This window comes from Pagrus pagrus (assembly GCF_965226575.1).
Source record: "Pagrus pagrus genome assembly, chromosome: 8".
Classification (NCBI taxonomy): Eukaryota; Metazoa; Chordata; class Actinopteri; order Spariformes; family Sparidae; genus Pagrus; species Pagrus pagrus.
This window is the reverse complement of record NC_140192.1, coordinates 24,263,976-24,277,970: the sequence shown is the minus strand read 5'-3', so window position 1 is coordinate 24,277,970 and position 13,995 is coordinate 24,263,976. Positions and strand designations below refer to the sequence as shown.

The 13,995-nt window shown below is 39.2% G+C and overlaps 1 long non-coding RNA gene across 1 annotated transcript; it reads right to left on the bottom strand.

The window, feature by feature from the left end:
* Positions 1-7,995: 7,995 nt before the first annotated feature.
* Positions 7,996-13,509, bottom strand: LOC311261226. The gene is made up of 2 exons (XR_014623115.1): positions 13,233-13,509; positions 7,996-9,519 (listed from the first exon to the last, which is right to left on the bottom strand). It is a non-coding gene; the product is annotated as an uncharacterized lncRNA (long non-coding RNA).
* Positions 13,510-13,995: the final 486 nt, after the last annotated feature.

The following is a 13,995-nucleotide window of genomic DNA, read 5'->3' as shown; positions in this document are numbered from 1 at the left end:
ACAGTCTTCGAAGACATTAAAAAATATTTCTAAGATCCAGTAGAAAGATAAACAAGAACACAAACAGTCTTTGAAAGTCCCACCGAAACAGAATGAGACATTTCTTTTTCTCATGAAGGGAATACAATGTTTCATGGGATTCTAAGAATTTCATGGGAATCCTCAGGGATTGTATTGGGACCCACAGAAAAACTGATTCCCAATAAGACTGAAATTTTTTTCTCACAGAATTCCTGTAGGATTTTTTTTAAAGTGATAGGAACCCATGGAAGAAATAAATACAGATATCCAGTAGAAACACATGTGAATCCTAAAAGATTTTATTGGAAAAGTTGAAAAATCCCATAGCACTTTATTATAATAACAATATGACCTTTCATGTGTAGCTTTTTGTTCATTTCGTTTCTCATATTTGTATTTTCTCGCTCCTCTGGTGTAACCGATGAGTCTCAGATCAAATTTAAGTGAATAAATGAACTCAGGGATTAACAATCTCACCTGTGCCATCATTAATATGAGTCTCTACGGTGGCACTCTTGGCATGAAATTCAGTTTTTATTGTTTCAACCGCAGTTGAAATCTTGCAGGCCGGTTAATACTCAAGACTCTCCTTTATTATAAAAATACTAGGAAAACCAGACGCAGACCACTTAACGAGCCATCATTCAGAAAGCCAATTAACAGTGGGGCCTTCACCCAGAAATTCCAATTAAAACGGAATAAATTAATCAATCAAATGAACAGTTTGGAACCAATTAAGCTAATTAAAGTGCCATGAAATTAGCTGATCGGGGATAAAAACGAATGTCTAACACAAAACAAAGTAATATTTGTCACCATTCATTATTGAGGCTGAATATCTTTGGGTTCCTAATGAACAATTAGGATCAACTAGTTTATATGACGTCAATCAGCCTCCGTCACCAAGGAGCTGCAGTACATGAAAGCTTTCTGACTCATGCCATCACTCAGCATCCTGTTTATGAAAAACAGTGGAAAGTAACCGAGTACATTTACTCAAGTATTTTTTCTACAGTTAAGCACAGTTTCTAGGTGCCTATACTTCATTAGAGTATACTATAGAGTATATTTAGCAGTACGTTTATTAAGTAAAGAAAGTACAAGTAAAAGTAAACGATACATATATTTACATGTGTGTGATATTCATATTTTTCTGATTGTCCGAATCAGTATTTTTTTTTTCAAATAATCAATTTAAAAATGCACTACTTTGGCTCTGATGCAGATTGTTATCTGCAAAGTAACTTGTGACTATACTGGTGTACTAAATACATGTAGTGAGTAAAAGAAAGAAATGAGCAGAGTGGAAGTATAAAGTAGTGGAGAGGGGTAATACCAATACCAGTAAAGTACCAGTACCAGAAAATTGTATTAAAGTACAGAACTTTAGTAAATGTACTGCATTTATCTGACATCTATACTTACTTAAACAGATTCAAATTTAACACACATTCATATAATCAGCTAATAACATGTGTTGCATTGTTATAGATTAAAATAGCCAACATCCAACAACCTTAAATTGCTGCCTCCATGTTCATCAATAATCACATTCAAACAATCAAACTTCATCAAGTTTATTGTCACACTCACAATCATACACTGTATAGTCAAATTCTTAGGGGCCCAGCTCCAGAGAAGTTCAAACAACTAGATAAATAAAATAAAGATGATCGTACCCAAGACATTTCAGAGAATCTAGCGAATAGAAAAAAATTCAACCATAAAACAACATAAATATAAAGTACAGTATAACTAATAGTATGTTTTTTAAATAATGAAGAATATAACCCATGTATAATAAAATATTCAATTTAAAGGGGCATATGTATATATCCATAACTGAATAAACAAGCTGTTCTCAGAGAAAAATAAGGTCCCAGAACACTGTTTGAAGCTAGAAAGGTGGCAGGGTCCGCCACATATAAACAAAGTAAAACAGTATGAAATTGTGTTGTCCTTTAAGCTCAGTTTGTTTATTCAGTCATGAAAATGAAGAGAGTTTGTGTAGTTTGTTTAGCCAAATGCTAAAGCTAATGAAGGTCTATTTCTTTGCCAAAACTACATAGTGCACCTTTAAGGAGACATCAGTATGGCAGTGATATGGCAGGTGGGTGTATTCTAAGTTCTCTCTGTGTGTAAATCAATACATTATATGATATACATATATAAAAAAAGAAAAAAAAAGTGGGTTAAGAATAATAATTATGTAAAAAATACATTATAAATAAACACACACATGCACGCACGCACGTACACACACACACACACACACACACACACACACACACACACACACACACACACACACACACACACACGCAAACAACAACAGCAACAACAAACAGATTTGTTATGTTTAAATATACATGTGTAACCTTGTAATTGATACATTTAAATCATCAATCATGCTACAAAATCTTGAACAATGGCAGGGAATTGCCACAATGACAGGAACTCCTGACAACATACGATGATTCAGTCTGCGAAACTATAGCAGTGGTGGAATGTAACTGACTACATTTATTCAAGTGGTATAGGTACAATTTTGAGGTAATGTTTTTACTTGAGCAAATTGGTTTTATAATGCTTTAAACCTTTACTCCGCTACATTTCAAAGTCAAATACTTTTGACTCTACCACGGTTATTTGACAGCTCAAGTAATGTCTTACTTTGCATTTAGATTTGATGTAAAACAAAAAAACACACCTTACATTATCACCTTAAAAAAATCACCTCGACCAACTACAACATTATAAGAGCAATTCCACTGCATAACCATTACTTTTACTTTTGATATATTATTAACTTACTAATATTTACTGTATTTAATGCAGATCTTTGACTTTCAATACATAAGAAAATAGTGTGCCTAAAACAGTGACTTAATTGCATGTACAATTTCCAATAAATTATTGACATAATTTCAGTGTGAAGGGTCACATCCAAATCAATGTTTTTCCATAATGTCCAGTCAATGTGTATACATTAAATAATACGATTGCGATTTAATTGCAATGCATTACTTTTATAAATAACACTTGAATTATGAACCCTTGAAAAACACATTATGTTTTTGTAGAACATTCCTCTCATGTATTATGTAATAATTGAGTAAAACACATACGGTTTATGTATAAGTCTGCATTAATTTGAATTTCTGACTAAGTTATTTGATTTATTCCCATTAACTCAGCATGACAGATACACTTACATTAAAATGTGACACTTTACATTGATTGACATGCAATTATTATACTTAAAATCACTGTTTTACATGCAAAATTGCTGCAAATGACTTTTTGAGTGATAGAGCTTATTTTTACACTCTAGTTTATCTGAATATTCCTTTTACTCCTGAACTAGAAGAAATACTTTCTGAAAAATGACCACAGAGACTCTGAAAGTAAAAAACAACATTATAAACTTCACAAAAACAGGATTTACTGCAGGGCTGTTGCATTATTTGGTCCACTCCTTGTTTGTCCCTGTGGAGTTTCCACCCCAGGTAACAATTACCCTGAATTTTATAGTTCTGAAAAAAAAAAAACCTCATTAAACCTTCTGTTTTAAATCATAGTTCAGTGCAAAATGCCTCTAACTACTATATTATTGGATGACCATACATTTTGTCACAGTGAATTAAACAATCAAATGACCATCGTGGAGCACATTAATTATACATTCTCAAGAAAATAACCTCTTGCTAAGGAAAGAAGAATATCCACATCGTTGTGACTCGTTCTCACTGAAAGTCACTGACACATCTGACTGCACATTGTCCTTACCTGGAAATACCAGCAGAGAGCAGCAATAGCACGCTCTGCTGCACAATAATGGAGAGGCCATCAGCAGCTCCTGCAGCCTGTACTAACCTGAAGCAGCAGACATTACAGGCTGAGCCAGCAGGTGGCAGTCTGAGTCTACAGGAGAGAGGGGTCACAGGATGGATGGAGGATGAATGACAATGAGGTGTGCGCAGGGTCAAGTAGGTCATTGTGTTTTAGCCTGCTAAATGCACACAGTTTGAAGTCCATACCTCCTGTCATGCATATGTATTATATATGACTATGGCAGTGTGGCTGGAGGTCAGCTTTTTATCGTTTGGGAAACGTGAGACGCTGCACTATTTTTTAAGACTCTGGTATTTTGTTAAAATACTAATTAAAGAAGCTCATTTTCTTCAATTTTCTCACTTTCATGTTTTATACATCTGACACACACTCACTGTGTTTTATCGTTTTTATGCATACTGACGCTTCCCCCATTACCATCATTATTTCAGCCTGTTTCATGCTATAATTGGACCTCTGTTGACAGTATAAACATTCATACTGACTAAATTATACTGAATTATAATGATGTGCAGTATCAGAGCCGCACTCTTGTCAAAATCGATTTAATGAATGTCTGTCCTGACTGCGTGTGTGAGTGTGATTGCGAAGAGTGTTCCTGACTCTTTAGGGGTCCTGTTATGAAGAACTGATTAAGTGTGATTAGGATTTTGTCATTAATTCTTCAAACAAGGACAGTAAGATATCAACACACACACACACACACACATCCCATCACTGCACGTGTCTTCCATCACTTTTAACCTGTGCTGTCAAAATACTGCATAAATATATACTTTACCTCAAACAGCTTCAAAGCAACACTTACAGATTCTCTCTCTGTCTCTCTGCTCCCAGCAGACAAACACTTGAAAAAGCTTTATTTTGAAATTAAATTATGGATTACATCAAATTCAAGTACTTTACAAATCCCACACATTTTGGGGCGTGTTGCGTCCAAAACATAGATTAACATTTGATCCGTTGGTAATTGCGTTACAACACACACTCACTCTTTCTCACACACACACACACACACACACACACACACTGGCCGTGACTCAGTCTGGCCTGATGTGCGTTATGCAACCCCTCCAGCAGTGCAGATGGAGCTGCAGATTACTGGCCCTTCATATGTTTATTAGTAATCTCTCTGTCTGTAATATTTGTTCTCATCATTATATAACACCATATTGAGTTCAGTGACCCTCCTCCATCTCAGCCGACACTGGAAGACCCAAGAAAAATGCTTCCCTGCCACGTAATGCATCCCTTGAGAGGGAGGGATGGAACAACTGATGCAGAGTTGAGTGGCCACGTCTAATCTCAACTGGATGAACTCATAGTAAACATCAAACACGAGATGGAGGGATTAATGGAGGTGTGATGGGCAAGAGAGCAGATGGATGATGGATGCTTATTCAATGTTTTCTTTCGCTCTAGGATCAATTGAGGGAACCCTTCAGCTGACTTGAACAGAGGATCTGACATTAAAAACAAAGGAGGTCAGTGCAATGGTTCAAAAACTGCGAGTGAGAGCATTGACCTTCACACCCAAACACATCACTCTGGTAGAGATCACTGGACATGCACTGGCCAGTTTGCGCTGGTCGAGCACTGGTTGGCTTAGATGGGAGTAAAGAAACAAATAAGAGGAAGTCAGCCAGAGAGCGAGAGGAAGAGAGAAATTGGCAGGCAGATAAAGAGAAGGGAAGAAGATAAACACTAGACAGCTGTAAAGCCTCCTTTCTGACGATCAGATTCAAATCAACAGCTCACCAAAGGCCCAAACCATCTGTCTGTTACGTGCTGTTTTACACTTGTGCATATATGTTTTCATACTTTCTTTTTCTGTCACACACACTCAATGGACATGCTGATATAGATCTACTGGAAACAAATAACAATATACTTCATCTTGTCTCATAAGATCTGTGATGAATCCATGATTAAGTAAGATTAAGTCAGAGAAAATGTGTATTTAGAAAATAACTTAGTACATTCACTCAAGTGCTAATTACAGTTATGAGGTACTTGAGTGTTTCCATGTTGTGCTACTTTCTACTTCTCCTCTACATTTCAGAGGGAAATATTGCACTTCTTTACCTCACAAGAATATCTGATCAGCTCAGTTACATCCTTTGCTGATGAAGATATTAAAAACCTATAATGACTATATGAAATTAAATGGATTGTTATACAGTAAATAGCCAGTTACAACATTAAAATGAATCTAACAAGTACACTGCATTAATGATATTAATCTGGTATTATACTGTATAATTAGAATGGCACTAAGTAGAGCGCATATCTCCGCCAAGACCTAACAGCCCCTAGTCTCGGCTGCTGCCATAGGTCCCCCTTGGCGTTGTTTGCCAAGCGTTCTTATCACTTACTATTATAGCGCCAACACCATTTGGCTACAATAAATGCCAATCAATATCCTCAAGTCATTCCCTACCAGACCATTTATACAGGAAACACGTAAATATGAATAATATTTAAAAATATATATATATCCTGGATCTGTCCCTATATCTGGATCTGCACCAAAGGTTAATGGAGGTCTATTCTGGCCCCAGACCTGTCCTCCATCTAAGTTTGGTGGAAATGTGTTCAGTAGTTTTTGTGTAATCCTGCTGACAAACCAACCAGGCAACAAACAGACACGGGTGAAAACATAACCTCCTTGTCGGATGCAATAATGTAACAACTAAAGAGCCCATCTTTGGTCCCATAGTGAGTACTTTTACTTCTGTACTCTACGTACATTTTCTTGATTATACTCACAGAGACATAGACTAAGATTTTGATTGCCACTGGTGTAAACCAATTACATTACAAATACTCATTTTTAAGTTGAAATTCTGCATTCAAAATGTTACCTAAGCAGAAGCATACTTAATATTATATATATATACATACCACAGTATTACTTATACTAAGTATCAAAGGTAAAAGTATACAGTATGCAGAGAGAATGCCTTCTTATTCTATATTATTATCATTATCATTATTATTATTGTTTTATATAAAAGCCACGATCTGTAAACTAAAATTAGTAACTATTATTACATTATTGTATTATATATAGTTTTTACTGATATATTATTATAATATTACCTGAGTACCTGAGTTATATAGTTAGTGTCTTTATGTGTGCTGCAGAGGGACAGAGAGAAACAGGAGCTGAAATCATTCAAAGAAAAGAAGCGCAGCAGTTAACGCTCAGATGCTCACATTATTTAGCAGATAAAGCTGACTGGTGACTAACAACAGGATGTGGGTCAACATGTTCCACACTGATAACTTCAGCGCAGGAAGCCAATTGTTATTTAATTCAAGCTACTGTTTAAAGAATTTAGAGGGCCATTATCACTAACCCACACCGAATGGGCATGGCGATATTGACTGTGGTGCCCATTAGTTTTACAGAAGAGTAAATAATTTGATTGTGTCAGTGAAACAATAAACTGTCATCAGTAACACGAGACAGAGCAGAGCACAATGGTGATTACCACCCGCAGAGAATCAATAGCTGTTCAGTGGACTGTAGGGCTGCAACATCTCATTATTTACAACATCAGTTATTCTGTTAATCATTCTTTGATAGGGAATTCATCTGAAAAACAAAAAAAACATGCAGTTAAAAAATGAGCACTCCGACTTGTAGTTCCAAATTATTCAATTGATGACATTAAAGGAAACGCCCGGGTGCAGGAAGCAACTTAAAAGATAAGTTCACCCAAAATGAAAATGTAGTCATTGTTGTGAAACGTTAAAAAACAACAGAAAAAAAAAAAGATTTGATAAGACAATATTGACACCCTTGATGCCCTGTTGAGCTCATGCACCCACTTCATACTGGGTGCTGTAATCCTTCTAGCTGAGCAACTACAGTGAAGATTTTCTTTAAAAAGGGTGTAAATTACATTTTAAACCATGTCCTCAGCTACTTCAGTTGTTTAGGAGAATGCTGCAACGCTGTTTTGCTGTGAAACTCCAGAAATGTTTTTGTGGACTACAAAACTTCATCTGACTTTCCATCAGCATTGGGGTTGGCAGATACTGACTGATCATTCATTTGGGTGAGCTTATCCTTTAACTGTGATTTAAATGATTTATCAAATACCAAACATGTCTTAAATGTATTTTATTTCAACGAAACAATGAGTCATTTCAACACAATTTACTTTCACATCACATGTGAGTAGCACAGAAATAGTCCACAAATATAGTAGAACAGAAAACGCTGCACAGAAAATCAAACCAGCATTTAGAAAAAACAAACAGTTTGGACTAAAGCGAGTTAACTCATACCTGAGATTAGATGTTAACTGACTTTCTTTTTGTTTTCTCCAAAACAAAACAACACATTTCTGTTAAGAGCCCTTTCAATAATACACGAGACGGATAGACATACTGGTACAGTTGTGTGTAAGCTGCAGTGCATTCACTACAATAAATACAATATTCACTGGTTACAGTGAGACCGTGAGTGTTCAGTCTGTCATTTCTGCTGAAGGCTGTCTATAAATATCGTATTCAGTCTTTACAGGGGGCTCCCAAGTTGAAAGAGAGGCACAACGGGAAACGAGCTGTATTTTTTCTGTTGCTTTTAATCCCACGGGAGTCGGATTGGTGGATGCGCAGACTTTTTGTGTCAAATAAGGAGACTGTCAAACAGGGGCCTCGAGCTGCTTTCTGTAAACAGAACATCAAAGCGCAATTCTTCCCCTGCACTTTATTATCCCCGCCAAATATCTGCCCTCTCCGCCCCATCTTCTTGACTCTTAAACACTTCCTCCAGCAGCATTTGTCTCCTTCCTCACTCTGTCAGGCTTTCGGTTCCTACCTGTCATCTGTTTACAGCTCTGTCGCTGCCATCGTTAGTGCTGCAGCTGGCAGCTATTTCTTCTTTTTACCTCTCTAACATGTGATTGTGACTCTCAACTGACCCCATCGGCCCAAACTTTGCCGCTACAATCCATTGTTTTTTCGCTGTCTCTCCTCCACTGCCTCTCACTTGTCTCGTGTGGAGGGATGAAAAAGAATGGAGTAGAGGAGGAGATCATGGTCTGCCTGTGTGGAGAAAAGCAAACAGACTGACAGATGGACAGTCCCAGCGACGCACAGCAGAGATAAGAGGATTGGGCCCCGCGTGTTGTTGTGGTTGGTCTTGCTACAACTCTTAGCGCCGTTAGCTCACTCTGAGCTCCACTGAATGGCATGGATGCAGGGCTGATGGGGAAATGTGAACAGTATGTTAAACAAAGTAAAGACAAGAGTGTTCTTCGTTCTTCTAAACACCCTGTAATTCAATGTTTGCCCTCTATTTGAATGACAAAGTTTATTGACAAGTCTGTGTCTTCATCATCAGGCTGCAGTCAGCAGGTACTTCTGTTCAGCCTTCTTCTGCTGCGGCTCTGCTGTTAAAACTGGCACTTTCTCCGGGTGTGACGGCACCTTGCAAGCCTTGTAGAGGATGACGAAGAGGATGAGAATGAGGACGCCGACCACAGAGTTACAAGCGATTGCCACGATGGCCCACACGGACAGGCCCATCCTGATTTCATGATCCATGGTCGACTATGGTCACATCACACTTCAGAGGCACGTCTCAGATCTGCTGCCACGTCGGTCGCTTCAGCTCCACAGATTCTCCTTGAAAAGAAAGACATCACATGAACATACTGAACGTGCACACATGCCCCGTGCACACATACATGTTGGCATACTTGGCTACAGTTAACCTGCCGGTCACGTGGGCCTCCTCAGTCCACTGGTGTGGTCAGCTCAGTAAAGATTACTTTCTCTCTGACAAGCCAGTCAATGGGTCAAGGTGGCTTTATCCCTGCTGACGCTTTATAAGCAACAGCGTGCGTATGTCCTGTCTCTGCATGAGGGGTTTTAACATTTATTTAAGAGGCGGTGAAAGCTCTTGCAGTGTCAAATACAGAACTGTACAAGCTATACTATCACAGCAGCTGTAATGTACAGGAAATGTGTCAGACAGGTGAGGAGACAGATTCAATCTAGGGACTCTGTCATGTATAATAATCTGTGAATGATAGGAGAGTATTGCAGGACAAGAAAAGGTGCCTTTTGGCTGCAGTTCCGTGTTAAAATCATCCTTTTTTTCCCCGTTTTACTCTTGTTTCCGTTACACAGGCAGTGAGAGGGATGAAGTTATTAAACTGATAGAGAAGGTGCCAGTAAGCACTTTTTCTCGCCGAATTATTTTTGAATGAGTTTCAGCAGTAATTTGTTTTCAGGAGGATCACGTGGGGATATAGTTGCCAGCTCTGTGGCTGATATTAAATGGGTCACTGAGGTGTGCTGGTGTGTGTGCGTGGGAGACTGACAGAGAGAGAGAGAGAGAGAGAGAGAGAGAGAGAGAGAGGTAGAGGTAGAGAGAGAGGGAAGTCGGTTCAAGCATGAGATGGAGGGTGCGAATATTTTCCCTCTCAGAGTTTTAACAGATAAAAACTCGAGCTCATCTCATCTCTATACCTCTCTCCCTTTCCTCTAATGCATTTCTAATGAGCCCGCATACTTCCCTCCTCTCTCCAACTGAGGGCAACGCTGCAACCGTCCGAGCTTGCTGTTGAGAACTCATTTCAAAGTTATCCTTCCCTTTATAGGCATTTTATGACCAAGCCAAATAAAGATGGATAGCTCCTAGTCAGAGTAGGTGGCAGTGATGCATTTGATCTGCTCTCCAACACATGAAGTCGCTCTCTGTTTGTAGCAGATGGGTCCCTCTCAGGATGCTGGTGGCATCGCTGTGGGGAGAATTACCCTCATAATCGCTAACTGGGATTACTGTCAATAAAACTTCTTCCTCTTCCTTGTTATTTCCAAAACATCCTGAGGAACTTCTTTGCAGAAGTCAGGAGACACTAAATGTAGCGTATCCACGATCGCAATTTCAATTAGAGCAAACGTGAGGAATGTGTTGGTTGTTAGAGGACAGGGAGATGTGACAGGGGAGAGTCTGAATGTGTGTGTGTCTGTGTGTGCTGGAGAGAATAATCAAATGAGTGTGAGCAATGTATTGGAACAGAGGACTGCGTGCTGATATTGATTTCAGACAATCAGCGGTGCAAATAACAAGAAAACACGCAACACTAGATATCCATTATCACCAATTACAAGACATTTTCATGACTCGTACTTCCCTAAAGTAGATGATTACAGTGCACGTTTTTAATAACTACGAGGATAATTTGTTCTCATTTGTAAGATAAACACATTTCCTCTGAACACAAGATTGCTCTGTTAGTGACCATGCTGGAGGAGAGCGGATGTGTTCAGACCAACCAAATCATGAGAGTAAATGTTAGCTGTATGTTTCTGCAGACCTTGGATATGTTGCAGCTTAACGTTTCTTTAGGTACAGTTTTCAACTTTATCTTGACAACGCTGTGCTTATGCTCTGCTAGGTTTGGGCACAAAAACACTTAGGGTGAGGAAAACATTATATTCTGGCTTATAATGTCTGTTTTGGTCCCCACAGGCAGGGCTAGAAATGTCCCACGGTCTGCCTTAAAATATCCAGTGGTTTCTCGCTTACAAATGCTGAAATGCTGTGGTCCCTTGTCAGAAACAACCAATGGTGTCGTATTTATAAACGCTGAAACACAGTCATGAACTGCAGTCACTGGCTTGCGGGCCTTTCGACGTGTAACTCCACCACCACCCCTTCCACCTCCCAACATGAAAGTCAGGTAATGAACATGTAATGTGAATGTGATATGACACCTTTTGTAAAAAATGTCAATACATAGATTATGGAGGCTGTCCTCCACAGAAAAACTGCCACACAGGTTTAAAAATCAAGCAGGTCATTGCGGCTCATATTTACGTTTGTAAACGTTCTAACTCTAACCAAGCGTTTTTCCTGGCAAAACCTAACCAAACTGCAGCCATACGCTTTTTGAGGTCTGGCCGGTGTGCGTGTCCATGTTTCGCTGCAACAACCATGTTGTTTTGGGAGAAGCAGACAATCAACCTATTTAATCACTTAGGTATGAGGATGTGTTGTATGACACGTACAAATGTGAATGTATCAGGGGTTTGCAGAAGCATTTACTGCCAACATTTGATCCTGCGACTGGGCTGATTCAAACAGAACATAAACAACCCAAACAGAATTAAAGTTTAAGCTCGTGATTTTGTTTCATTTTCAAACACAGGATACCAAAATGTTTGTGGGTCCCAATTTTACAGAAAAAGAGACACTTTTCAAATTTGATGCACTACTGCTCTTGACAGGTAAACGATATCTGGTGAACGCCTCTGTCCACCTGAAGAGTCCGAAAAGGCCTTCTTAAAATAATGTGCCAGTAAGCCTAAGTTTGTTTGGCGGATTCAAAGGCTCAAAGATCAGAAAGCACATGACTGACCCACTGCACATTCACACTCTCCGAGGACACAATCAATACACAGATAACTAAAGTCTATCTGTTATGTAATGGCTCTGTGGCAGGAAATAGTCGAGCCATAAGCTGAGACTGGAGTCATGCAACAGCAAAATACACAAAATGAGTGTGTGCGTGTGGCTGCATTTGTGTGTTTGTGAATGGTACCATTGACCGGTATAAAAGGCCTTTTGTGTTAACATGCAAACTATCTCATGTAAAGTGATGCAAATACAAGCCTACATGCTCCAAGGAATGCTTGTGTACGGGAACATCCAAATGGGGAGTGCATGGAGGCGCACAGCCACACTCAACTCGCACCTGCACATGCAAAACAGGCAAACGCTTGTGCATAATGCATCACCTTGCAGTAGACTATCATCTCATGTGGCTGACCTTCCTTCCTTCCTTCCTCCCCAGCTCATTTGAGAACACCGCTGCATGGCCTTCACTGGGAGGTCGAGTGCTGACACTGTTTATCACTATTGAGAATCACCGGATTGTTGGCGAATTGGGTATAATCACACATTTAATTACTCATTGTCCTATTAGTAGCCATACTTTTTAAATTGTGGATATATTAGAAAATCATTATATATTGCATGCAATTTTAAAATACGTCCATACACTTTGACGTTGTCTTAAAAATGAGGATTGTTGTGTATTTTACTTACTGTTTAAGTGCATTACACTGCAATTTAAATAGACTGACGATATGGAGAGAGAGATAACCGTTTGTCTGAACGTGTGCTAATGATAATGCAATAACCTTCAACGGTTTAAAAGTAACTAATACTCTGAGTAGCGTTTGGGAAGAATACCCTGTACTTTTACTTAAGTAGTTTTAGTAGTTTTACTTGTAGTTGAGTAAAGTTACAGTATTGTAACTGTACTTGTACTTGCTGTTTACACTTGCAGTATCACTGCAAGCACATGCATGTTTCATAGACCTACCTAACTCTTCCCTCTGGTGTCTGGTGTCCATGCGTGTATAATCCTCCTCGCGCGCCTCAGCTCCAAAACACGTTTGCAAAAAACGTTGAGAACGAGCACCGATCTTCAGCAACTTCCCCAAATTGTCTGTGAGTCGGGAACTTTTGTCTCGAAGTAGGTCACCAAACTCTCCACGACCGTTTTTGGCAATATGGCTGTGAGCAGCGCGCACCGTTAATGAAGTGAAGCTGGCGGAGTCCCGGCCGGTTCCCTGTGACTGCTGACGGGCGCAGCGCGACAGAGCGGAGATGCTGCTGTCAGTGAGGCTGCCCATCATCCCTCAGTCCCTCCCCCCTCCGACACCCATCCCTCCCTCCCTCCGTTACTACACAGCTATTTATAAAAAAGACTCATGAACATCCCATCAAGGGCTTTTCCTCTCACACCTTTGTGAAGATCCTCATCAACTCATTTGCACAGAGCACATAAGGTCAAAGCAACACCCATGGGACGACATGTAGATTTAATGTGACAATTATCCTGTCCAACATTATTACGAGTCACAATGTTATCATGATTATCATCAAAATATTCTTACATCTTTAAAATAAACAGTCATCATTCCACAGAAATTATAAGGACCTCCTGCAAAAATAAAGGATCAATAAAACAAATCCGATTTCACTTGTTTTAGTGAGAGATACAATGTGCAAGACCTTCCTCCAGCCTCCATGGTGACCGGCTGAGGCAATTCAAAATAAATCAGGTAGCCAATATAGAAGTG